The sequence below is a fragment of the Bubalus bubalis genome, chromosome 11 (assembly GCF_019923935.1).
Source record: "Bubalus bubalis isolate 160015118507 breed Murrah chromosome 11, NDDB_SH_1, whole genome shotgun sequence".
Classification (NCBI taxonomy): Eukaryota; Metazoa; Chordata; class Mammalia; order Artiodactyla; family Bovidae; genus Bubalus; species Bubalus bubalis.
Window position 1 is genome coordinate 89,254,711 of NC_059167.1, and position 23,472 is coordinate 89,278,182.

At 51.7% G+C, this 23,472-nt stretch overlaps 1 protein-coding gene and 1 non-coding gene across 4 annotated transcripts in view; both read right to left on the reverse strand.

The window, feature by feature from the left end:
• The window catches only part of SMAD6 (SMAD family member 6), a 77,281-nt gene that overhangs the window by 38,795 nt on the left and 15,014 nt on the right, over nt 1-23,472 (reverse strand). The gene's annotated exons all lie outside the window — the stretch shown is intronic.
• Nucleotides 9,740-9,812, reverse strand: TRNAS-GGA. The gene has a single exon. It is a non-coding gene; the product is annotated as a tRNA-Ser (tRNA).

Sequence of the window (23,472 nt, forward strand, 5' to 3'; positions counted from 1 at the left end):
TTCTGAGAAAGGGCACTCTCAGCTGCTACATTCTCACTGCAGGGGACGCTCAGAATGCCATGGGAGTAGGCCCTGCAGGGTCTCTGGCTGGTGCATGCGTCCACCCATTCGCTCAGCCTTCCCTGGGCAGCTGCCACAGCCAGGGTGACTCATGGAAGAGCAGAGCATGGTTACATCCCGAGGTGGAAACTGAGGCCCACAGAGGGAAAAGTCACGCTGCCAGGGCATGGCCTCCCGTGTGCTGACCGTCAAGGGGCAGCAGCTCTGGAATGCAGGATCTCCAGGTTGGGGGGCTCCAAGAAAACAAATCTCAGGGCTGAGGATTCAGGCAAGAACTCAGTAAATGCACCCCCACCCCAAGGCCAGAAGCAGAGGCAGGTCTCGGGACAGAGGGCTGAGTGGGCAGCTCAGAGGATACCATGCCCAATGACCCACTGGGCTTCCCTAAGTAAGGCCGGGGTTCCAGAGGGGGCACCGACTGTGGAGAGGGTCAGAAATGCCAGGCATGACCTGAGACCCACCAGCTGCATGGCGGGGATGGGGGGGGGCGTGCCACAGAGTCTTCCACTAGGGAAGGGACAACCAGTGAGAGCATCATGGCTGAGTCCCATTCTTGGGATTAAAGTTACTGCCCAGGGGGCTGGCTAGACATGCTGTGTAGGCCCCTGAGACTCCAGGCATTGGGGCTGCAGAGGACCCTTTCCTGTCTTGACTGCCCCACACAGAGTTCACAGGGAAAAGGCATCTACCATCTCCCCACCTGGACCCAAAAGAACCAGAAGGCCCCAGGAGATGGAGATCCATTTTTTTATTATTGTTATTTTTTAAATACAAATTCTTTCCAGCCGGAAGGCAGAAGGGTGAGGGCCATTGGAGGCCTCCGGCCGCCGGCACCCAGCCAGCCTCATAAATGTCTGGCAGCTGGAGGGAGACTCAGCTCATTGCTATCGAAATGAGCTCGTTACTGCTAATTTCCCTGGCTCACCAACTGATGCATCCAGCGTGTTCCTGAATCTCCAAAGCCGTTTCCGAAGCCACCCTCATGGGATCCGCCAAGAGACACCGAGTGTAGGCGGAACTTCAGGGTGGCCTCAGTTTCCCCAACCAGAGTGTGGGCAGGAGAAAAGGGAACAGGGGTGTAGTTCATTCAACTGCGGCTGAGTCAACCACAGGCGAGGCCAACCATTCCACCAGGGCTGCTCATTCCTGCGGGCAAATGGGGAGACGGCAGGACAGCACAATTTCTCGGGGTCACTCAGAACAACCTCCTCCACTTACCAAACACCCAGCAGGCCCCCGGACGATACTAGGCACCTGACATATATTATCTCTCTTCATTTACACCACAACCAGGCAAACAGGACCTTAGTAACCACTCTCGTTTCCAAAGAAACCAAGACTCAGAAACGTTCAGGAACCCACCCTGAAGTACACAGCTCGGGAATACTAAGGCCTTCCCCTAAAGTCAGCAAGAAAAGCGGCTAAACGTGGCAGGGTCGATGCCCACTCTGGAAGCACACACAATCTAGGCAGGGTGTGCAAAGGCTCCTCCTTCCTGGGAGTTGACAGAGGAGGGCAAGCACCCATTGGCCACCCCAAGGTGGGGTTACCTGAGAAAGCTTCCAATAAGATGACCTGAGACAGGCACTGAAAAGGAGTGTGTCAAGGCTATATATTGTCACCCTGTTTGCTTAACTTATATGCAGAGTACATCATGAGAAACACTGGGCTGGAGGAAGCACAAGCTGGAATCAAGATTGCTGGGAGAAATATCAACAACCTCAGATATGCAGATGACACCACCCTTATGGCAGAAAGTGAAGAGGAACTAAAGAGCCTCTTGATGAAAGTGAAAGAGGAGAGTGAAAAAGTTGGCTTAAAGCTCAACATTCAGAAAACGAAGATCATGGCATCTGGTCCCATCACTTCATGGGAAATAGATGGGGAAACAGTGGAAACAGTGTCAGACTTTATTTTTGGGGGGCTCCAAAATCACTGCAGATGGTGACTGCAGCCGTGAAATTAAAAGACGCTTACTCCTTGGAAAGAAAGTTATAACCAACCTAGATAGCATATTCAAAAGCAGAGACATTACTTTGCCAACAAAGGTCCGTCTAGTCAAGGCTATGGTTTTTCCTGTGGTCATGTATGGATGTGAGAGTTGGACTGTGAAGAAAGTTGAGAGCCGAAGAATTGATGCTTTTGAACTGTGGTGTTGGAGAAGACCCTTGAGAGTCCCTTGGACTGCAAGGAGATCCAACCAGTCCATTCTGAAGGAGATCAGCCCTGGGATTTCTTTGGAAGGAATGATGCTAAAGCTGAAACTCCAGTACTTTGGCCACCTCATGCGAAGAGTCGACTCATTGGAAAAGACCCTGATGCTGGGAGGGACTGGGGGCAAGAGGAGAAGAGGACGACAGAGGATGAGATGGCTGGATGGCATCACTGACTCAATGGACGTGAGTCTCAGTGAACTCCGGGAGTTGGTGATGGACAGGGAGGCCTGGTCTGCTGCTATTCATGGGGTCACAAAGAGTCAGACACGACTGAGCAACTAAACTGAACTGAGACAGGCATGCCATCCATATCTGGGGCTGCCCAAGCACAAAGGAGGGAGTGGTTAGCACCACCCACTCAGGGTGACCACCTCCCTGGGCCAGGCCCAGTTAGGGAGCAACAGAGCCCAGAGGAGCAGTAGAGGAAGAAGCAAGAACCACTGCCTGCCCTGTAGGCAGAGCCCTCCGCACACCTGGGTTCATCTTCCCCCCTGAGAGGCCGGGTGTCCTGCTGAGGAGCGAGAGAAGCAGCCTTGGGAGATCCATAGGCTGGAATAGAAGCAGCCATCAAAAACAATGTTTAGGAAAAGTGCTGAGGGGGGGGAAGGCAGAACACAAAGTTGCATTTTTTAACAGAAAAACAATTTAAACAGAATAAGCCAAAACCTTTCCCAGTAGTTATTTCTGAGAGGGGGAGGATTACCTCTTTGAGCTTTTCTATGCTTTCCACATTTTCCATTAATGAGCTATATGCTTCTCTGAAAAACAAAAGCGAATGGCTGTGTTTTAAGTGAACCCAAATGATGCCACTGCGGACCCCTAACCCCCGACCCTCATCCCTCTGTGCAGAGGAGGAAGGCGCTGCACTGGGAAACAACCTGGCTGAGGCCCTCTTCTCCTGGAGGCCCTGGAGTGACAATCCGAAGCCCCAGAAAGACGGACACATCAAGCTGCACATTTCTCAGCCGTCTCTAGTGTCCTGGAAGGCTGCTGGGTTGAGCAATCCACACCTGGGTTCTGTGTGCAGCTAGGTAGGGGCCGTAGCTCCCCACAGGTGATACAGGACTGAGAGAGGGGTGCCTGAGAGTGCAATGCAAGGGCCCAAAGATGCTGCATCAATAGTCCCAGCATCCACCGTCCATAAGCTTGCTCAGAAAAGGTGCCCCACAAGCTGCCAAAGCACCTGGGCTGCTCCTTCTACAGTTCAGCCCCTCCATTCGAGCTTGTCCTCTGGCCCCAAATGGAGCAGCACCCCACTCCCACCCCACCCCTCAGAGGGGGAACAGTAGAACTGCCCCCTGGAGAAAGCAGGGTTATTCATAAGCATTCCAAAGCCTGGGGTGGGAGGGGGTGCGACACTGGAGAAGCGATTCTAAGATGCCAGTAGGTGGAGGAGGGCAGAAAATGTTCTCTTCTTTGCCACTGCACTGCAACAGTGTGAAAATACACCCATGAGACAAGCTCCTGAAGGCCAGGGGGAAACAGGCATGGCAATTGTGGCTAAGAGTCATTTCTCTCCTTATTTCTGAGCTTCGTGGGTCATCACGACGCTCGTTTCATGCAGCACCACCCGCCGTTTTCATGGGAAGACATGAACAGGTGTATCCACGAGTAGCCCACGTACACCATCACCCAGGGTCCAGTTCAGAGTCCAAGACCAGCAACGTCCGCCCCACCACACACATCCAGCCGTGCCTCACCACGCGTTGGAGCCCACCTCCCTTGGCTCCTTGGTCCTAGCTGTCCCACAAGAAAGAGAGCTCCCTAAGGGCCAGCAGCTGTTTTATTCATGTCCCCAGTCAGTGATGTGAAAACAGCATCTAGGTGTGCATTTTCAACAAAATTTAACACAAGACTTTAAAACAGCCATTCTCCTTTTGTGAGACAGTCTATGGATGGATGGAGATGCATAGCGTAACAACGTGAATGTATCTGATGCTACTGAAGAAGACACTTAAAAATGGTTAAAATGGTAAATTGTATATTCTGTGTATTTTGCAACAATTTTTTTCAGAGCCATTCTTCTCATGCTCAAAGAGCAAGTGCCTTAGGGCTCCCTCGTCTAAGAGGGGTCCTGGCTCCCCGTCCTCCTCCCCAGCTCCTCTGCCCCCTTCTGGGCCATAGCCCATCTCAAAAGCGGGGAGGCCATGCGCCTCACTTCCGTGTTTATCCAGAGGGGAGTTCTGGGCAGCGGAGGCTCAGCCCAGGCTGGCTGGGGCCTGGCTCCAAGGCTCCAGGTTTGCCATCGGGGCCTTTTTCCACCTACCCAGGTCCAGAGCTGGCACTACTCAACTTCCTGGCTCACTTGCATGTTTTTTTTTTTTTTTTTTTACCTCCCTCAAGTCATTTAAACCTATTTACCTTTAGGCTACAAGGAGCCTAGGCTCCAGGCACATGAACTCAGGTACCAGCCAAGACAAGGAGGGTCAGGAGAGGGGGGCCTTTCTGGGGACAATGGGACGGGGAGGAAAGATGGAACTCCACTCCCTCATCAAAATCCTTCCTTCTGCCTTCAATTCAGTACCCACTTACCAAGTTCCTCCCCACGCCAGGCACGACCTGCAGACATGGAGAAGTACCGAGCTAGCAGTGGAGGGGCTAGAAGACCCCTCGCTCATTCCTGCTAAGACGTGAACTGCTATCACTGAGTCTGCACCATGAGTCAATGAAGGATAGGATGACCAGCTCTGCCCTGAGGGCCAGGGCAAGTGCCGGAGAGGAAGTGACATGAGTTGAACCTTTGGAAGGAATAGGAGGAGCTGGCCCAATGGACAGAAACAGCCTGGCAGTGCAGTCCAAGTGAAGGGCGCAGCAAAGGCTCGGGGGCCGAGAAAGAGCCTAGCATGCTGGCAGTCTGGGCCAGGGTCCGTGTGCCAGGCTGAACTTCCGCCTGCTGGTGGCAGGGAGCCGTGGGAGGATGCTGAATTGGGGAGGTGATGAACGGGGGCCCCAACTCCCTGCCTCACCCCAGCACATTCCTGGGTCCAAGCCAGGGCAGGGACCCTGGGTACTTTCCAGGTACCAGACCACAGTTCCCTCTCGGTCTTTGTGTCTTCCTTTCCACACTCATGAATAATGAAAGCAGCCTAGGCATCATCAAGATTATTCAAAGCTGCCCAGATTGATTCTAACTGGGCTCTGCTGTCGGGCAAGACTTCTCTCTTTTTTAAAAATCTCTTGGCCATGCTTCGTGGCATTTGGAATCTTAGTTCCCCAACCCAGGATCGAACCCAAGCCCCCTGCATTGGCAGCACGAGTCTGAACCACTGGACCACCAGGGAGGTCCCAGGGAAGACCTTTTTGACACCCTAGCTAGATACTGCCTCCGAAAACCTTTTGTTAGTGCTATACCCATCCAGGCTGAAACACATAAGCTTTGGTGTCTGTCCCATATGAGTATGAATCTTAGCTCCACCACTTACAAGATATGTGCTCTAGGTAGGGCTGTCAGGTAAAATACAAGAGGCCTGCTTAAAATTTGAATTACGAATAACTTCTAGTGTAAGTATGTCCCAAGTCAACTTCTCAAAGTGCATCAGGAAAATAACCCAGGTGAAAGAAGGCAGTGATATGCTTGGCATAAAGCCAGTACTCACTGGGGGAACGTTACCCTTTTCTTCCTTTCTTCTCAGAACCTTGTCCCAGAAGAGATTTTTTTTTTTTTAATGTTCACTATGAAAAATTTCAAGCACACAGCTAAAGTAGCAAGAATAGTAACAATAAACTCCTCTATACCTATGGAGAGGATGCTGTTACACGCCCAGCCCAGATTCCCTTAGTCCCCAGCTATTGGGAGGTTTGGGCTGCTAATGGTTCACAGATGCCCCTTACTGGAAGCACTGTCCTGGTCAGGCAATTATAGTCCCTCCCAGTGTGTGTGCATGCATGTCTGTGTGCACACCTACCCGCAGCCAATGAGATGGGAACAAAAAGCTGACCCCTTGCCTCAGGTGTGCCCAACTCTGAGGTGCAGTGCCTGTCCCAGAGCTCCCCGTGGAACAGGCTGAGGCTAAACCCCAGTTGAGCCCACACCCTTGCTGCCCCATCCCACTTCCCTCCCTCGCTTCTCCCAAGGACACGCCACCTCGTAAGCTGAGCGTGTCCAAATCCCTATCTCAGGCTCTGCTTCTCAGAAGCCAACCTGAGCTAACTCTCACTCGTGCAACAATGATTAAGATTGCTTCATTTAGCCCCTTTTATTTATTCGTGTGTTTGTTTTGGCTAAAGTACCTCCCATCATTTCCCCTTACATCCTTCATTATGTGTGTCTAAAAAAAATGTCAGCCTCTAAGGTTTTGACTTCCTTCCCTAATTTTCCTCCCAAAGGAGAAGGCTCTTGTGGGGGAAAGAGTCATAACTTTCAGCAGTGCCAAGGGACAGAGATCAGAGGCCAACCAGGCAGGCACCAGGCCATCTACTCTGGCTCCGGCCCAGCCCTGGACTATGGCGTGGCTTTGGTGGCCGGCAAGCCATGGTCACCCAGGTCCCACCTCTTTTGTGTGGATCAAGAGCTCTGGGACAGTGTCCCAGCACCTTCTCGGGGATGCCGCCAGGGTTTAAGTGTCTCTCTATTCTTAAAGAAGGGGATGGCATGGAAAGGCCAGCCCAGTCACGGCGAGCCACTGGCCAAAGCCCCCACCTGCCCTCCTGCCTGGACTCCGGGCAGTCCTACCAGCCAGAAAGCACAGCAGCAAAAGTCCACACTCTCCGACACACCAAGGAGTCTGCTATGCGGGAGGCAGCATGGATGGGGGAAAGATCACAAATACACATAATCAACGTTAACTGTTATAACCGTTTTAAACATACAATTCAGTGCCATTAAGAACATTCACAACGTTATGCAGCCATCACCACTATCTGGTTCCAGGACTTCTCCATCACCCCAGCAGAAACCTTGTGCCCATTAGTGGCCTTTCCCCTCACACCAGCTTCTGACTTCAGAGAAAACTTGGGTCTGAGTCACAACTTCTTTACTCTGTGACCCTGGCAGGTTAAGTGAAACCTCTCTGAGCCTCAGTTTCCTCATCTGTACAATGGGATGAGAACTCAGAGAGGTGCCATGAAAATCAAAGCTGTTGGGGATAAAGTGCTTAACTGCTCCTGGGGCTGTTAGATTCAGGCCAGGCAGGGGCCTCTGTGGCAGAGGATGCCCATGCCCTCCACTGCCCATCCCTCCCCGCTGGTACTCTTTAGAATCTGGGGCTGCCTGCAGTGATGAAGGCGAGAGGAAGCTGCTTCTGTCTCCCACAGGCAGAGCGACTGGAACGAACACTCATGGGTTCCAGCGTTTTCCCTTTTCTGTGCCCAGACCCGGTTCCAAACCAAAGAGTTACAAAGGCCTTTAAACTCCACACTCGAGGCGAGGTCAGCCAAAACCCGCATTTCCAAGCACGGCGCTTTTATACTCTGAAAACAGCCAAACGTGAACTGGCTACTTCTGAGGGTCACAGCTCCTGGCGGCCTCTTGGCTGCTGGCAGCGAGGGCCGCCTCGCCAGCCTCTCCCTCCCTCCCCATATCCGTGCTGGGCTGTCTTTCCCCGTCCAAGTCTGAGAAGAGGAGCCCTGTCCACTCATCAACTACTGTGCAACCCCAGGCAAGTTCCCTGCCCACTCCGTTCTGTGAAGTCAGGGCAGGATTCCCTGAAGCAAGGACTCAGTCCTCTTCCAAAGCTCCCAGCCTGTGGCTTCAGTGAGCAGCAGGCTCAGAACTGCAAGGGATCTCTCCAGGTCGCCTGATTCAGTCCTCTCCACTGCCTTCCATGTCATAGACAGAACCCTGACGCCCAAAGTTTGAGGCAACTCGCTCAGTGTCACATGCGTCTTGGTAGGATAAATTCACACTCGACTATCTCAGGGAAAATCATGGGGCACAGGCGATGCTCCGAAGAGCCCAGGAGAAAATAATTCTCCACTTTGCAACTCTCCCTCTGCAACATGGCACCAAGCACCAAAGCCATTAAAATTCTCTGCATACCAGGTCAATGCATAAACTCAATACTAGTAATAAGTAATAGGAAAATGCTTTACAATTTATAATAGTAACGAGAAATGTGAACAAAACTGGCATAAATTTAATAATAAAGTGTATGATCCATATTTTGAAAGCTACAAAACACCAATGAGACAAATCAAAGACCCAAATATATGGAGAGATATACCCTACTCATTGACTGGAAGACTCAATAATATCAAGCCGTCAATTCTGCCCAAACTGATGTATAGATTCAATGCAATTCCAACCAAAATCCCAGCAGGATTTTGTAGAAAATCAACAACTGATTCTAAAATTAATATAGAAATGCAATTGTTTGTAATAGCCAAAACAACACTGAAAAAGAAGAAAGTGGGAGGACGCATGCTACCCAATTTCAGAACTTACTATGGGGCTTCCTTGGTGGCTCAGTGGTAAAGAACCTGCCTGCCAATGCAGGAGACGTGGGTTCGAGCCCTGATCCGGGAAGATCCCGTGTGCCACAACTACTGAGCTTGTGCTCCGGAGCCGGGGAGCGGCAACTACTGAAGCCCGCGTCCCAGAGCCCATGCGTCACAACAAGAGAAGCCCCTGCACCAAGAGGCCCGGGCACCACACTGAAGAGTAAGCCCCTGCTTTCTGCAACCAGAGAAAGCCGACACGCAACAACAAAGATCCAGCACAGCCAAAAACAAACAAAAATTTTTAAAAACTCACAATGAAGCTACAATAATCCGGACAGTATGGCATTGGTAAAAGGATAGACACATAGACAGTGAAATAGAATGGAGTCCAGAAAGAGAACAGACATAAATGATCAACTGATTTTTCACGAAAAGGCCAACATAATTCAAAAGAGAAAGGGTAAGTCTTCTCAACAAATGGTACTAGAATAATCGCACCTCCATAGGCAAAAAAAAAAAAAAAGAAGAAAAAAGAAACTAGACGCTTATCTCTCACAATTTGTACAAAAGTTAATCCAACATTGATTACAAACCTAAATGTAAAACTTTTAGAAGAATACATAGGAGAAAATCTTTGTGACCTTAGGTCTGGCAGAGCTCTTCATACAGCACAAAAACATGAAAAGAAACAATTAATCAACTGGACGTCAGCAAAAATTAAAAACTTCTGTTCTTTAAAAGACTCCATTATGAAAAGGAAACGATAAGCCACAGACTGGGAGAAAACATTTACAAAATACTTATCTTTTAAAGGACTGATAATATATAAAAGAACTCTCAAAACTCAATAATAAAGTGATCAACCCAATATTAAAAAAATGTGCAAAGACCTGAACAGACACTATATCACAGACATAGATGGCAAATAAGCACATGAAAAGAAGTTCAACATCACTCATCAATAGGAAAAATGTGAATTAAGACTCTCTGCGACCCCATGGACTGTATGCCACCAGGCTCCTCCCTCCATGGGATTCTCCAGGCAAGAGTATTGGAGTGGGTTGCCATTTCCTTCTCCAGGGGATCTTCCTGACCCAGGGATCGAACCCGGGTCTCCTGCATTCCAGGCAGATGCTTTAACCTCTGAGCCACCAGGGAAGCCCACATATATCTATTAGCATAACTCAAAAATAAACTGCCCATACTAAGAGCTGGTGAGGATGAAGAGTAACTGGAACTCTCTTATGCTGCTAGTGAGATGGCAAAATGGTACAAACTTTGGAAAACCATTTGGCAATTCTTTATAAAGTTAAACATACCTTTAGCCATATACCCAATAATCTCCTAGGTATTTACCAAACTTATGTTCATACAAAAACCTGAGTACAAAATGTTTATAGCCAAAAACATTGGAAATAATCCAAATATCCATCCATGCAACACCACAAATGAATCTCAAAGCAGTATTCTGAGCTAAAGAAACAGTTACAAAAGGCCACTTCCAATGTGATTACATCTGTAGGATGTTCTGGAAAAGGCAAAACTAGAAAGACAGAAGACATATGAGTTGTTGCCAGCAGCTGGGGAGAGAAGTAAGAGTTGACCATAAGAAATACCAAGTAACTTCTGGGGGTGATGAAAATGTTCTGTCTCTTGATTATGATAATGTTACATGACTGTCAAATTTCACAGGACAGTACACTTTGAAACAGTTTTACTACATAGATTGCATCTTATTAAATCAAACCAAACAAACCCTATTCAGCCTCAGGAGGGCTTGTCTTGTTTCTCCAACCGGTTTGATCAATGTGGGGGTTACTCTGACCCAGAGAGGTCAAGTGACTTGCCCGAGAACACAAGCTCTGAAGTCAGGTGGATTTGTGTTCAAACCTCAGTGCTGCCGCTTATTAGCTTGTTTGCCACCCCTGGGCAAACTGCTTCTCCCATCTGAGCCTCCGTTTTCTCATCTGAAAAATGAGAGCAAAGTCATAACAGAAACCCCCTTACTGGGACCAAATGAGCTTAAGGAAGAACAAACATGTTTTGCTATCCTCAAAGTTTAGCCATTATTATTACTTCTCATATGGCTACTGTCATTATTACTGCCAGAGAGCTAAAACTGAGTTGCAGGAAATGACTTCAATCCATATCTTCCTGCACGAGGTGGGCAATGACAAGCACCAGCACCATCAGTTTCCCTTGAGAGGCAGGCCTAGGCCCTACCCAGAAGGCATTCACAGTGTGGCTGGAAACAGCAGACAAAATCAGTGCAAAATCAACCCAGAGCAACAGAGTGCTGTAGGGATGAAAGCTACAGGAAGTTCAGAAAAGAGAGAAGCCACTCAGAACTACACAATCCTGAAGTCTTCCTGGGAAAGGCAGGCTTCCACTGAGCCACAAAGGACAAATCAGATGCAGTTAAACCAAAGGAGAGGCACCATCGGGAAGGGGGAGAATGAGAAAACTCTCTCCACCCCTCTCACCCTTACTCCTGGTAAAAGGCAACAGGAAGCCCACAGCCTCAGCAGGTCCTACCAAGGACCAGCCCTGGGCCAACGGGAGGTGCAGGCACGACAGCAGTCAGTCCGGGTACCATGCGTCATCTGGGCACTCACATGTGTCCCCACATCTGAGCAGGAGGGTCCCACGGACGGTTGCCCAGGGATGCTAGGCTTTCACTCCAGCCCCCTCTTTTTTTCCAGGGACTTGAATTTGGGTTTGTCTGGGGAGTATTTGCTTAAGTCCAAGTGTTTTTCCCGCAGCCCAGGCCAGCCCCTTCCCTGCCCCTCCTGGCCCTCGTCTGGAGCTCCCGGCCAGGGAGGGCTGCCTGGCGGGGCCGCGGGTGCCTTTGATGCACACACCCCTCTCCAGACTTCAATGTCGCTGTGTGCACCTCCCCTTTAATAAGTTATTTCCGTGGAAAACCCTGGTAACTCGGTCATGAATCAAGCCTATAAACACCTCCAACCCATCAAAGCACCCAAGCAAGAGAGGGGGCGGGCAGGCGAGGAAAATCTTTTACGGTAACTCTCACACTGCTCCCTCAGAAGGGCCCGGCTGCCCGGCCCGTGGGGGCCAAGCCAACCCAATGAAAATGTGACATGTCCCCCCACCAAGCCCAGGGATCCAAAGCCCCCAAGGACACTGTCCATCTGTGTCCCCAGACAAGGCGAGAGTCCCAGCCCAGTGCCTGCAAAATTTACAGCCCGGAGAGGCAGAGCCGACCGGCTGCTCCCGGGGTACAGGAATGTAATGTTTTGGCTACCGGTGAAAGGCCCAGTTTATTGGAAACACACTTCTTTTCCAATGTTTGGTTTCCTTTCACTCTTTTCTCCTTTTTGTTTTTCCCAGAGTGCACTGCCCAGGGCCTTCAGAAAGGATATGGAGCCAGAATCCTGCCTGAGGGGAAGCAGGGAGCTGGGGAAGGGGCCCTGAAGTCAGATTATCTGAGTGGTGGGCTGAGTACCCTCTCTCCCTATGTGGGCAGAGGCCTGGGCACAGAGTGGGGAGACCCCAGGTCTGGACCGGGCTCTGTCACCTGGGAGCTGTGGGGCCCAGAACGGGCACTGGCCCTCTCTCTGGTCTCATCTGTAAAGTGGATGGGACAAACGAAAACCCCCTTAGAAGTGACTGACTGAATGTCCTGGTCTTGGACGGCAGTCGGGCACAGTGTGGACTACAGCTGACAGTGTATTTGATGGAGAGTTCAGCAAGGCCACTCCCAGGTATATACCCCAGAGAAGCATGTCCTTATGTCCCCAGAAAGGCCTGTCCAAGAATATTTATTCGTAACATCACAGGTAAGAGCCAGAAACTGGGAACTGCCGTAGTACCCATCAGGAGTAAAATGGATACATTAGCCTGGGAGAACCCTGGCTGTGCCCAGAGTATTTATTACCCAAAACGAATGAGTGACCATCGATGTTCCCAACAGTATGGGTGAGCCTCATAAACATTCCATTTTTGGAATAAGGAAAAGCCCACAGGTCTAGAGGCTACCAAAGGCATGGGTCGGGGAGTGTGGATAAAGGAGGTCAAAAGGTCCAAACTCACAGCTATTAGATAAATAAGTCCTGGAGATGTAAGGTACAGCATGGTGACTACAGTTAATAATACAGTATTATATATTTGAAAGTTCCTAAGAGTAATCTTAAAAGTTCTCATCATGAGAAAAAGTAAAAATCATTTGTCACTATGAGGCGATGGACGTTAACTGAATTTATGTGGTAATCATTTCATAATATATACACATATATATCAAATCACTACCTTGCACACCTAAAACTAAAACAATGTTTCGTGTGTTTGGCCCTGCCATGCGGCATGCAGGATCTTAGTTCCCTGACCAGGGATTGAGCCCATGCCCCCATGCAGTGGAAGCCTGGAGCCTTAACCACCGGACCACCAGGGAAGTTTCACAATGTTATAGGACGATTATATCCCGATTAAAAACGAAAAAGGAAGATCCTTCGGTGTTTGCTTCCATTTGCAACAATTTCAAAAATAGGAAAACTAGTCAATGATGTTCCAAGTCAAGACAGAGCCATACAAACCTTTCCTCTAAAGCAATGGTCAATCTACCCATCAATCAAAAGTATTTCTGGGATTGGCAACCATGGCCCACCCTAGAGACAACTGTGGACTTCCCTGATTGGCATTCAAGGCCCTCCCCGTGGGCCTCACTTCTTACTGCCCCTCCAGGACTGCTCCCTTCCCAGAACAAGCATCTTCCCATGGCCCTGTGGTTGTGCAGCACGCCCCTGGGCCCGGGCTGCCCCTCCCCACCCCCAGCCCGGCGACACACCCCCAGCAGCCACCCTGGGCAGCGGCTGTCTCTCACCTCACACTGCGCACTTGGAAAACAGCATTTTCCCCGCCTCTCTAGGAAGTGATTTTCCCCCCAATCTTTCCAATTAGATTCTAGGTTTCCTGGGAGGGTCCTACCTTGGGTATGTGCTTCACACAGTCCTATCCCTCATGCTAATATGTGGTTACCAATTCATTTAATTACCCTTTACAAAAAGCTAAATGTGCTCCAGCTGCCTCACTACCTATGGTATAGGTGGGGTCTCCGTGGCATCCATGAGGGGCTGCAAAGCCCACCTATCAAGTGGAGTCAAGTGAGCCTGTAAAAGGGAGGCTAAGTGATTTAAATCGCAGGTCTGTTCTGGCTCCAAGGCCTGGGCTTTGCACCTCTGCCCTCTTGTGTCTACGAGCATCCAGTCATTCATACCTCCCACTCCACATCCCTACTCCAAGGTCTAGAAGCAGGACAGGGCAGTACTAAGAGGCTTATTTTATTTTTTAGTGAAGCTGTTCAGACCCAAGGGAGGCATGAGGGCAACAAGGAGAGGGACTCAGGGCTCAGGTGGGGCTGCCTCCAGCTTTCCTGAGCAACCACATAGAGCTCACTTTCCTGCAGAAGATGCAACAGGCAACCTCCTCATGGAGGTGCTGCTCAGACACTCGCCGTTAGCTAAGTGTCTTTAAGCATCGAATTAACCATCTCCCAGACTTGTTTATCTCCCCTGAAAACTGGAGGTCACAATGCCCACTTCACCAGGCTGTGTGGAGATTCCAACGTGCAGGCACCTGGCGACTTTCAGAGGGAGGGTCAGACGTGACGCACTGGCACTCTCCCACTGCCAGCCCCCAGATCACATGTGGCAGCTGATGGGATGAGAGCTGAGCAGCCAACGAATGGATCCAGCTGCTCAAAGCTGCCAGGCACGCCCATCCCAGGAGTGATCAAGTGATCGAGGCTCCTGACTTGAGGGGAAGATGGCCCAGGCACTTCAGATCCCTTCTAGGTCTGTCGAGCTCTGGGATCTTAGCCCTGGTTGCATATTAGAATCACCTGTGGAATTTTTAAAACCCCTGTTGCATAGTCCCTCCCCAATCATTTCTAGAGTGAGCTCTGAGCTTTTCAAAATCTCTTCAGAAGACTAATGTGCAAAAGAGGGTTGAGAACCAATGTGGGAGACCAACTGACCCATCTTACAGATAGAGAAGTCAAGTAGAAGCAGGTTGAGACTACCAGGAGATGTTGGACAGAGTCAGGACTGGGACCCGGATCTCCTGGCCCTCGGGTGAAATTTGACATTAACTTTTGACTCAAAGAAAGCCCTGGGGGCTCTGCCTGACCTTTGCCCTGCGAGGAAGAGGGCAAGGAGCTAAAGACACAGCTGGGCAGCCAGATCAGAGGAGGCAGGTCTGTCTCTGCAAGTACCTGGACTCTCTCTGCCCTCCTTGGCTCCTCTCCCAGGTCAAACAACAGCAGAAGTCCCAGAAACAAGGCTCCCCTCAACCCAAGTAGGGTCTCCTTGGACCTGAGACAGACAACATGAGCTGAGGGTCCCAGGACGTGAAGCCAGAGCCTCTCTGTGGAATCTGTTCCACCTCAGGGGACAGCGGGGGAGGGGGGAGGGAGCGCTCCCGTGAATCACAAAACAATCCCAACACCTTTTGCATGCCAGGCCCTGAGCTGGGTGCCAGGTGGGGTCGACCCAGGCACAGCCCTCACAGCCAAGGCCCCCAAACCCCATTCCCAACCTCTGCCCTCTGAAAGCAGCCTTGTTTTGCAAACACTGTCCCCTCTTTTCCTGTGACCCTGCAGATGGCCCTGGGAGGACCCTGCATACGCCTCGGCTCAGGAGGGCAGAATCTGAGGCCCAGAGCAGACGAGCAGTCTGTGGAAGACCACACAGCAGCTGAGGGGAAAGAAGGCCGGGATGTAACAAAGGGCTGGGGAGCCTGTGGGCAGAGATGGGTGGAGGGGGAAGACCCCATCTAGGGCTCGTCAGGTGCCCCATTTCACCTCCAAGAGATTGCAGACTGGAGCTGGAGCCAGACCGGCCACACTCTGCCCCCATCCCTCTCCCATCACCCCCACTCACCGTGCCTGCCCCCAGCAAAGCCTCCTCCCCACTCAGCTGCTTCCCAGGGCTGCACTCCTGGCTCGGCCTCACCCACCCGCCCCTTCTCCTCCGGATTTCATGCTGTGTGACTGTGTGACCGAGTCCACTCTCCACCGTCTCCCCTAACCTGGCCCAGAAGGCCAGGCAGCCCAGGCCCTTCCTGCTCTGTCCAGAGCTGGCACTACTCTGGATGACTCTGAGATGAAAACGGCTTCCAGGCTATCTCTGAGCCTACCCCTTGCCTTTTAAAGATCAATTAAAGCCTTGGCGATGATTCACCTTGCAGTCTGGGACAGTGCCTTTGATGTCTGCTCCAGACCTGAGACCTCTGTTTTTCCAGAGACTTCTACCACGGGGTGAAGGTAGCGTCCCTCCCTCGGGCCAGGGCAGCCACGGCTTTGCAGAGGTGCCAGCCCCTTCCGGGCTTTACCTTCTCAAGCTGGGGGTGCCAGGCCTTGATTGCGGGGTGGGGGAAAGGCACAGGGAAAGGGCCCGTGAACACCAGGAATTCTTTCCACAGAGGACAACTGGAAAAGCGATGAATCTCTGCTTCCCATGGCGGCCAAGGGCCACGGACGGAGAATGTTTAATATAAAAACATCTGACAAAGTACCTTCAGGATATATTTTCTGCATCAAAGAAGGAGCTCTTGGCAACAGGCGCTCTACCCTGACAAGGAAACTTTCGAGCACGGCTCCCGATTGTTACAGACACCGGAGGAAAGCGTGCCAGCGGGGACAGGAGGGCGAGCGGTGCGGCCCGGCAGACAGATGGTTGTGATTAGGCTGGATGCAACCAAGTGCGTTTTCTAGAATTTCAGGTCTCCTCAGAAAACCTGCCGGTTCCCCCGGTGACACAGGCCACCAGAGGCGGAGTGAGGGGCAGGGGCCATCTGCCTCCAGCTCAGAGGCACACAGCGCTGGACAGATGGGCACAGGGCTCCCCCTCGGCCCAGCGGCCTCCACTCACAAGCTCAACTACTCGCCATCTCTCTGATGTACTCAGATACTCATCCAGCAACCACTGACGAGCAGAGGCTCTCTAAAACCCGTTGACAGCTGTTCATGTTGAACCTCGGAGACCCAGGAACACAGAAGCCCCAGAAGAGCAACAACCGGAGAGTCCTATATCTTTCAGGGGGCAGAGAGGGCACCATGCCAGACTCCAAGGAACCCAAAAGGGGCTGGACCGCCTGGGTCTGATCCCAGGTCCACTGCTTTCTAGCTGGGTAACCTTCGGAAGTTGGTTAACCTCTCTGAGCCACAGTTACTTGTCCTTTAATTTGGCTCATAAGTAGCTACTTCATAGACCTGTTGGGATGCATAAATGTGATTATTAAATGTGTTATGATCTGTCTTTATTTTTATGTGTTCTCTCACTTTTCTCTTTGTCCCAGGCAAAAATCCATTCATTCATTTATGCCATGACCATTCATGTCAATTCATTCATGTCATTAAGCCAATGACCTCTGGCTATTGGCTAGGACCTGTGCTGGATGCTAGGCAAGGTCCAGAGCCCCTTCAGTTCCAAGTATACGCCAGAGGTCCCCCAGCCCCAGTAACTACTACCCCTCTGTTCCAGCCATTCTTCCAGATTCAGGACATCTTTGGATTCAACTTACCCTATTCCCCATTTCTCATGTATTAACCTTCCGCCACAAATAAACTCAGAACACACAATGCTATTTGCATATCCCTCTGCTTCTGCACAAGCTCTTCATTCCTTCTGACAGGCTGTCTCCATCCTATCGTCCTCCTGGCGAACACTGAGTCATCCTACAAAGCCCAGCTCAGAATCACTCTCTCCTTGAAGCTTTCCCTGAACACCTCATTTCCACCCCAAGGGAGTCCCCCGTTCTTGTTTCTGTGCTGGTACAAAGGCTTGTCCACATCTCCACAGTGCTTAGCACAACCACTCACCATTCTCTGCTTGCTATCTGCCTCTCCTTCTAGACCATCAGCTCCTAAGGGAAAAGTCCTGGCTTTCTTCACTTAGAGCACCTGCACCGGAATGCTGCTGCTGCTGCTGCTGCTGCTAAGTCACTTCAGTCGTGTCCAACTCTGCGCGACCCCACAGATGGCAGCTCACCAGGCTCCGCTGTCCCTGGGATTCTCCAGGCAAGAACACTGGAGTGGGTTGCCATTTCCTTCTCCAATGCATGAAAGTGAAAAGTGAAAGTGAAGTTGCTCAGTTGTATCCAACTCTTCGCGACCCCATGGACTGCAGCCCACCAGACTCCTCCGTCCATGGGATTCTCCAGGCAAGAGTACTGGAGTGGGGTGCCATTGCCTTCTCCGGCACCGGCATTCAGCAGGCTCTTAATATGCATTCAATACACTGACTCGTCATCCCAAAGCCTACAGTCAGGAAACACGCCAGCCCTGGGGTCCTTTGTCAGGGACCCTAGAGGGTGTAAAAGCTGTGTGATTTCTGGTGAATCAGTTGCCTTCTCTGGGCCTTGGATTCATCGTGGATTAAGTGTACCCCCAACTCTAGTTCCCAAGTTTTCATACTCTGGGACTAGGATTGCCAGGGTGGTGAGTGGTGGGGAGTCCAGGACACCAACCATCTCCTTCTGTGTGGCCTTGTTCCAGGCCGTAGTTTTACTCTGATGAGACAATGATGAGAAGCTAAGATGCTGCAGGCCAGAAGTCCCAGCTCTGCACAACCCCTCAAGGTCCAGGAGCTGGTACCAGGGAGCCCTTGAGATCAGTGGTCCAATGGGCCCAATGTATAGGGAGAAAACTGAGACTAGGCAGTGAGGAGCTTACCAGAGCTCATACCACAGGGCAAAGGGTAAAGGGCAAGGCCAAGCCTGGGACCCACAGAGGCGCACTGCTCACCACCCCCACGTACTTCTTGGCAAATGATGCTGGCCAGGCCTCCTCACACGGCCTGGTCCTCCCAGGACTGCTGACATCATCTCTGTTGCTCCAGCCCTCGACCCCCTCACTGCTTCTCTTCTAACCCCAAACCACCAGCCCAGGAAGAATGGGCTCCTCTGTGAGATACCTGGGAAGCTTTAGGGAGGAAACAAGGCCTTTTTTTTTTTCTTTTGTAGGTCAAAGCTATAACAGGAAGAAAACATGGCAGACAGACCTCCCTGGTGGTCTAGCGGTTAAGAGTCCACCTTCCAGTACTGGGGACACAGCTTCGATCCCTGGTCCAGGAAGATTCCACGTGCTGTGGGGCACATAAGCCCGTGCACACAACTCCTGAAGCCTGTGCGCCCCAGAGCCTGTGCACCACAACAGAAGCAGCCACTGCAAGGAGAAGCCTGCTCCCCGCAACTAGGGAGTAGCCCCCGTTCGTCACAACCAGAGAAAGCCTCAGCACAGCCATAAATCAAAGTTTCTAGAACCTTTAAAAAAAATAAAATTATAAAAAAGAACCCATGGCAGAGATATGATGTTAAGATCCAAATGCAGCTTATTTTGGAACCAGAGGGGAGTACATCCCACCCCCGCCCCAAGAGGAGGCAAGGAGTCTGGGGCCATTTCGGAACTGGAAACGGCAAGCTGGTCCTGGCCCAGAAGCTCAGCGCCAGCCCCCATCCACAAATGTCCAAGCTGGTGCCTGACCTGGGGGGCAGGCAGAGCAGGAGTGGGCCACACCCAAGAGCACCTCCGATCTAGGTTCAAGGCAAACTAGTCAGGTCACCATCTGCCCCAAACTCTAGTAACACATCCTTCCTGCTCTCCAAAGCCAAAGGAAACCCTCTTTTCAACTAAAAGTAGATCCCCTTGCCCTCCTGCTCTCTCTTCTTAAACCACTCACTCAACACACGGCCCCCGAGACCCACAGGCCCTGAGCGCTGTCACATGTGAAGGCTGAGCACAGTCATGTACAACGATGCTATCCAGGCCCTGCCTGTCACCAAGGTGCCATCGGTTGGTAAAAATCCACCAAGTTGGACACCGATCTGTATACTCGGTATACTACAGAGGAAAGTCTTTTAAAAATATATATATATTACCCAGGCCCTGACTCCTCACACCTCATCTCCCACTAACATCAGGTACTTTCCTTTCCAACCCTCTACCCTCCTTAGGCTTCTCAATATCAGACTGTTTTTCACACCTCCAGGACCTTGCACTTGATATTTCTTCTACTTGGACTGTATCCCTCAATCCTAAACCTTGTTTCTTTGGTAAACTCCTATTTATCCTGCAAAACCCAGCTTAGATATCACCTCCTCCAGAGAGTCTTCCTGGGCCACTTGGCACACCAAGAGTGAGTCACCACGCCCTTCTCCCTCTTGACTGCCTCTGACACCACTTTCCATGGCTACTAGTTGTGTCTTCACCAGTTTGTGAGCACCTTGAGGGCAGAGATGATGTAATTTTTATGTCTGTGTCTCCAGCTCAAGCACAGTGCCTGGTACATTGTAACAGCCATACCTACCACATGTATGCCAAGCCTTGGCTGACTCACTTGGCATCACCTCATTTCACCCTCACTGTAGATGATACGTTGTCATTTCCACCCTGATTTTATAGGTGAGAAAATCGAGGGTCAGAGTGGTTAAATGGCTGCCCCCAGTCCTACAGCTAGGAAATGGCAGAGCCGGGACTTGAACCCAGGGCCTGCTGGTGTGCAGCCCATGCTCTTCAGCCCGCCTTGCTGTAGAGGCTCAGCACACACTGACGGAGCTGAGCTGAGGACCTTGGAGAACGAGGAAGTCCAGGGTCTGTGCTGGACCAGGGCCTCTGAGGCGAGCATGCTCGAGCCCAGAAACAGCAGAGGACGCGATATTGCGTTAACTCACTCCCCTACTGACTTCTGTAGGCACTGACACATATCAGACAGCACGGACCCCAGAGGGGAACCTCCTCGGGGACCAGTGACAGGAAAGGAGGCAGGTGGGCGGGCAGCATGGACCCATCTGAGTTGTCACCTGGCTCCACCTGCTATATGCTTGCTGTGTGGCCCTCAGCCACTCTCCTGACCTTTCTGAGCCTTTGAGTCCAGAACAGGCAGCCTCTGTTCTGCCAATCTGCAGAATGCACAAGTCCTAGAGAATGATCTGTGCCCTCGAGGCGCTTACAGTCTGACTGGTGGAGGAAAGACATCCACATCCAGCTAAACCTCCAGTCTCCACATTGTCCTACATAGCTCTCTTCCTTCCCGGGCCTTCTCTGCAAAATGAGAGGCTCAGCCTCACCGACGCAGCTCTGAAGAAACCAGCATGCTCCAAGAGATGAGATGCTGGTACACAGGGTCAGGTACCAGACAAAGGACTGCCTGGTGCCCATGACAGGCAGCTCACACCTGACTCACGTATAGTGGGTGCTTAATAGAGCACCTGAACAGTTATCCAGTAGGCACTGGAATGGGATATTCTATCCTAGAGGGGAGTCACTGGTTCCTGCAGAACCAGTGCTCCACACCCCCGCCCCCAAGCACTGGAGTCAGGCAGGCCTGGCTTCTAAGCAGCGCATCACTGCAAGCCTTGGTCAACGCCCAGAGCTCACTCAGCACCCAACACCGAGTCTGGCCTGGCCGCCCCTCCTCATCCAGGGCAAAAAAGCTCCTTATGTCTTGCTCATTCTGTGCTTCTAACCTAGAGCCCAGAGAACCCAGCCCTCAGAATGGTCATTCCCGTGCGGCCCTTTATCTTACAATTTCTTTGAATTATCACATATCTTGCCTTTCAGTTGCCAAAAAGAGTTGCCTACCAGCCACTCACACTTTAGTATGAATTTAACTAGAGCAAATCTTGCTTTCCTCCCCAAACTAAATCAAAATCAAGGGAATGGGAAAGGGGTGGAGATGTTGTAGAAAGGAAGAGGATGACCTGAGGGGGCTTTAGGCAGTCAAGGGGCAGCAGTCAGGCAAGGAAGCCAGAGTGTCAAGGACCTAAAGGCACGCCAGAAGGGACGTCTAGGCTTTCAGTGTTTCCTAAATCTCACTGAAGACTCTAGGTGTAAGGGTCCTTTACTCAGTGGCAGCTCCACATTCTGGCCCCTTACTGGGTGATCTTGGTGAAGTCACCTGCCCCCATGAGCTTCAGTTGTCGATGGTGTGGATCACGTATCAACATGGGGAGGTGATGTACAGATCAGACGAGAGAGCGTCAAGCATTCAGCAGAAGGCTGAACCAAGACAGACGTGTGTCCTGCTGCTCCCACGACACCCACCGATGTGTCCTCAACTGCCCCAGCTATGACTGCGCCTCAAAACCCCCACCCTGTTCCCCCTAATGCGGCCTCAACAACAGGACAGGAAAGTGAAGCAGAGAGACCTTGGAGCTGGATAAAAATAGCCAGGCTCGGGCCGGGTGCTGGCGTTGTCACTGTGCAAACAAGGGCGGTCTCCAGCCCGGGCTGCCGACACCCCGCTCCAGAGGCACTGGTCCCAGGATGCTGAGAGGGGCCAGGCTCTCAGGGGCAGCGGCGCCCCCTGGGATGCAGAGAGACACAGGGGACTGGGGTGGTGGCTGAGCTGGTCTCTGGGTGGTTGGCAAGGTTCACCCATTAGGGAGCTGCCTCTTGCCAGGCCCCAGCCCTGTCCCTGGTGCTTCAATCAGCACAGGCTGACCCCAGGTGGCTCAGTCTACCTGGCCAGGTGTGGCTGGGGGAGGAGGCTGGGATCGCTGCCGTGGGAAGCTGGGTGGGCCCTACACGATGGGTGAGCTGGGCAGTCACACGGCTCAGGCTCCCATCCCAAGCCTGCCACCTCCAGTTTGGGAATTTGGGGCAGTGGCCTGGCAACGAGCCTCAGTGTTCTCACCTGTGAAACGGGGGGAATCACATCTGTGTCACTGGGTTGTGGTAATGAGTCAACGAGATAGAGAACAACCAGCAGTTAGCAAAGTGCTAACTGTGAACATCACACGTTAAATAAATGAAGGTCAGCATCAGCATCCTTATCATCTGTCCTCGAGCGTCACGGGCCTGGCCCAGCGCATTCTGCCCACTTGGAGCCCTCACCTTTCCCACCTCACCTCCCGCCCTGCCCTTTACATCCATCTTTACAGGATGAGTCTTGTTTTACCATCCACTGAGACCTCTCTGGCCATTCTTCTCATCCTGCAGGGCCTCCCTGCCTGAGCCTGTCCTCCAGGGTGACAGCCACCCAAAGCCCCAACTCTGTGTGCTCCCAGCATGCAGGGGCAGTGCCAACCCCATTGGTCCTGGGGTCCCCACGGCACGAGTAAGCTAGGAAAGCTGAACCGTGAGTCCCCCAAGCGGGAAGAGACCTGTGCCATCCCTGAGGCAGGCTTGGATGATCACACTGGAGGGGATGCTCTACTCACCTACTGAGACCACCCGCAACTCAGACCAATCACCCCCCAACAGGAAATCCCAAACGTCCTCCCCAGTTCCTTCAGCCCCTAAGAATCCCAAGGCGCTGGGTGCCAGACTTGCTCACGAGAGCCACGTGACCCTCATCCACAGTAAAGGGCATCAGTGCTACCCCACCAGTCAGAACCAAAGACCGCGCTGGGGTAACTGGGTGGGAACCCCAAACACGGGCCCACTGGGCCCCAGGGCAGCCAGATCTAACGGCCTCAGGGTCTCCAGAGACCTCCCAGCCTCTAGAGGGTGCTCCCTCCCGGGAAACAGGTAAAGGAGGGGCCTCCAGCAGGTTCTCTGGGCTCTGCTCCTTCCAGCCTGAGCCGCACACCAGGCCAGCTCTGGGATGACAGCGATCAAGAGAGACGACGTCTGCGAACATGCCATGAACCCATAAGGCACCTCCATACACGCAGTTTCCACCATTAACAAGGGGAAGAGATGCTGAAAAACTATCCATCCGACCATGCAACTGACGCCAGTGTGATCCATCCAAATTAAATACACTCTGACGGTTGGCACAGACATGGAATCATGCATTCAGGAATACTTTTAAGCCTCTTGCTTCAAAATATATGTGGCTTCCATCCACACAGGCAGAGA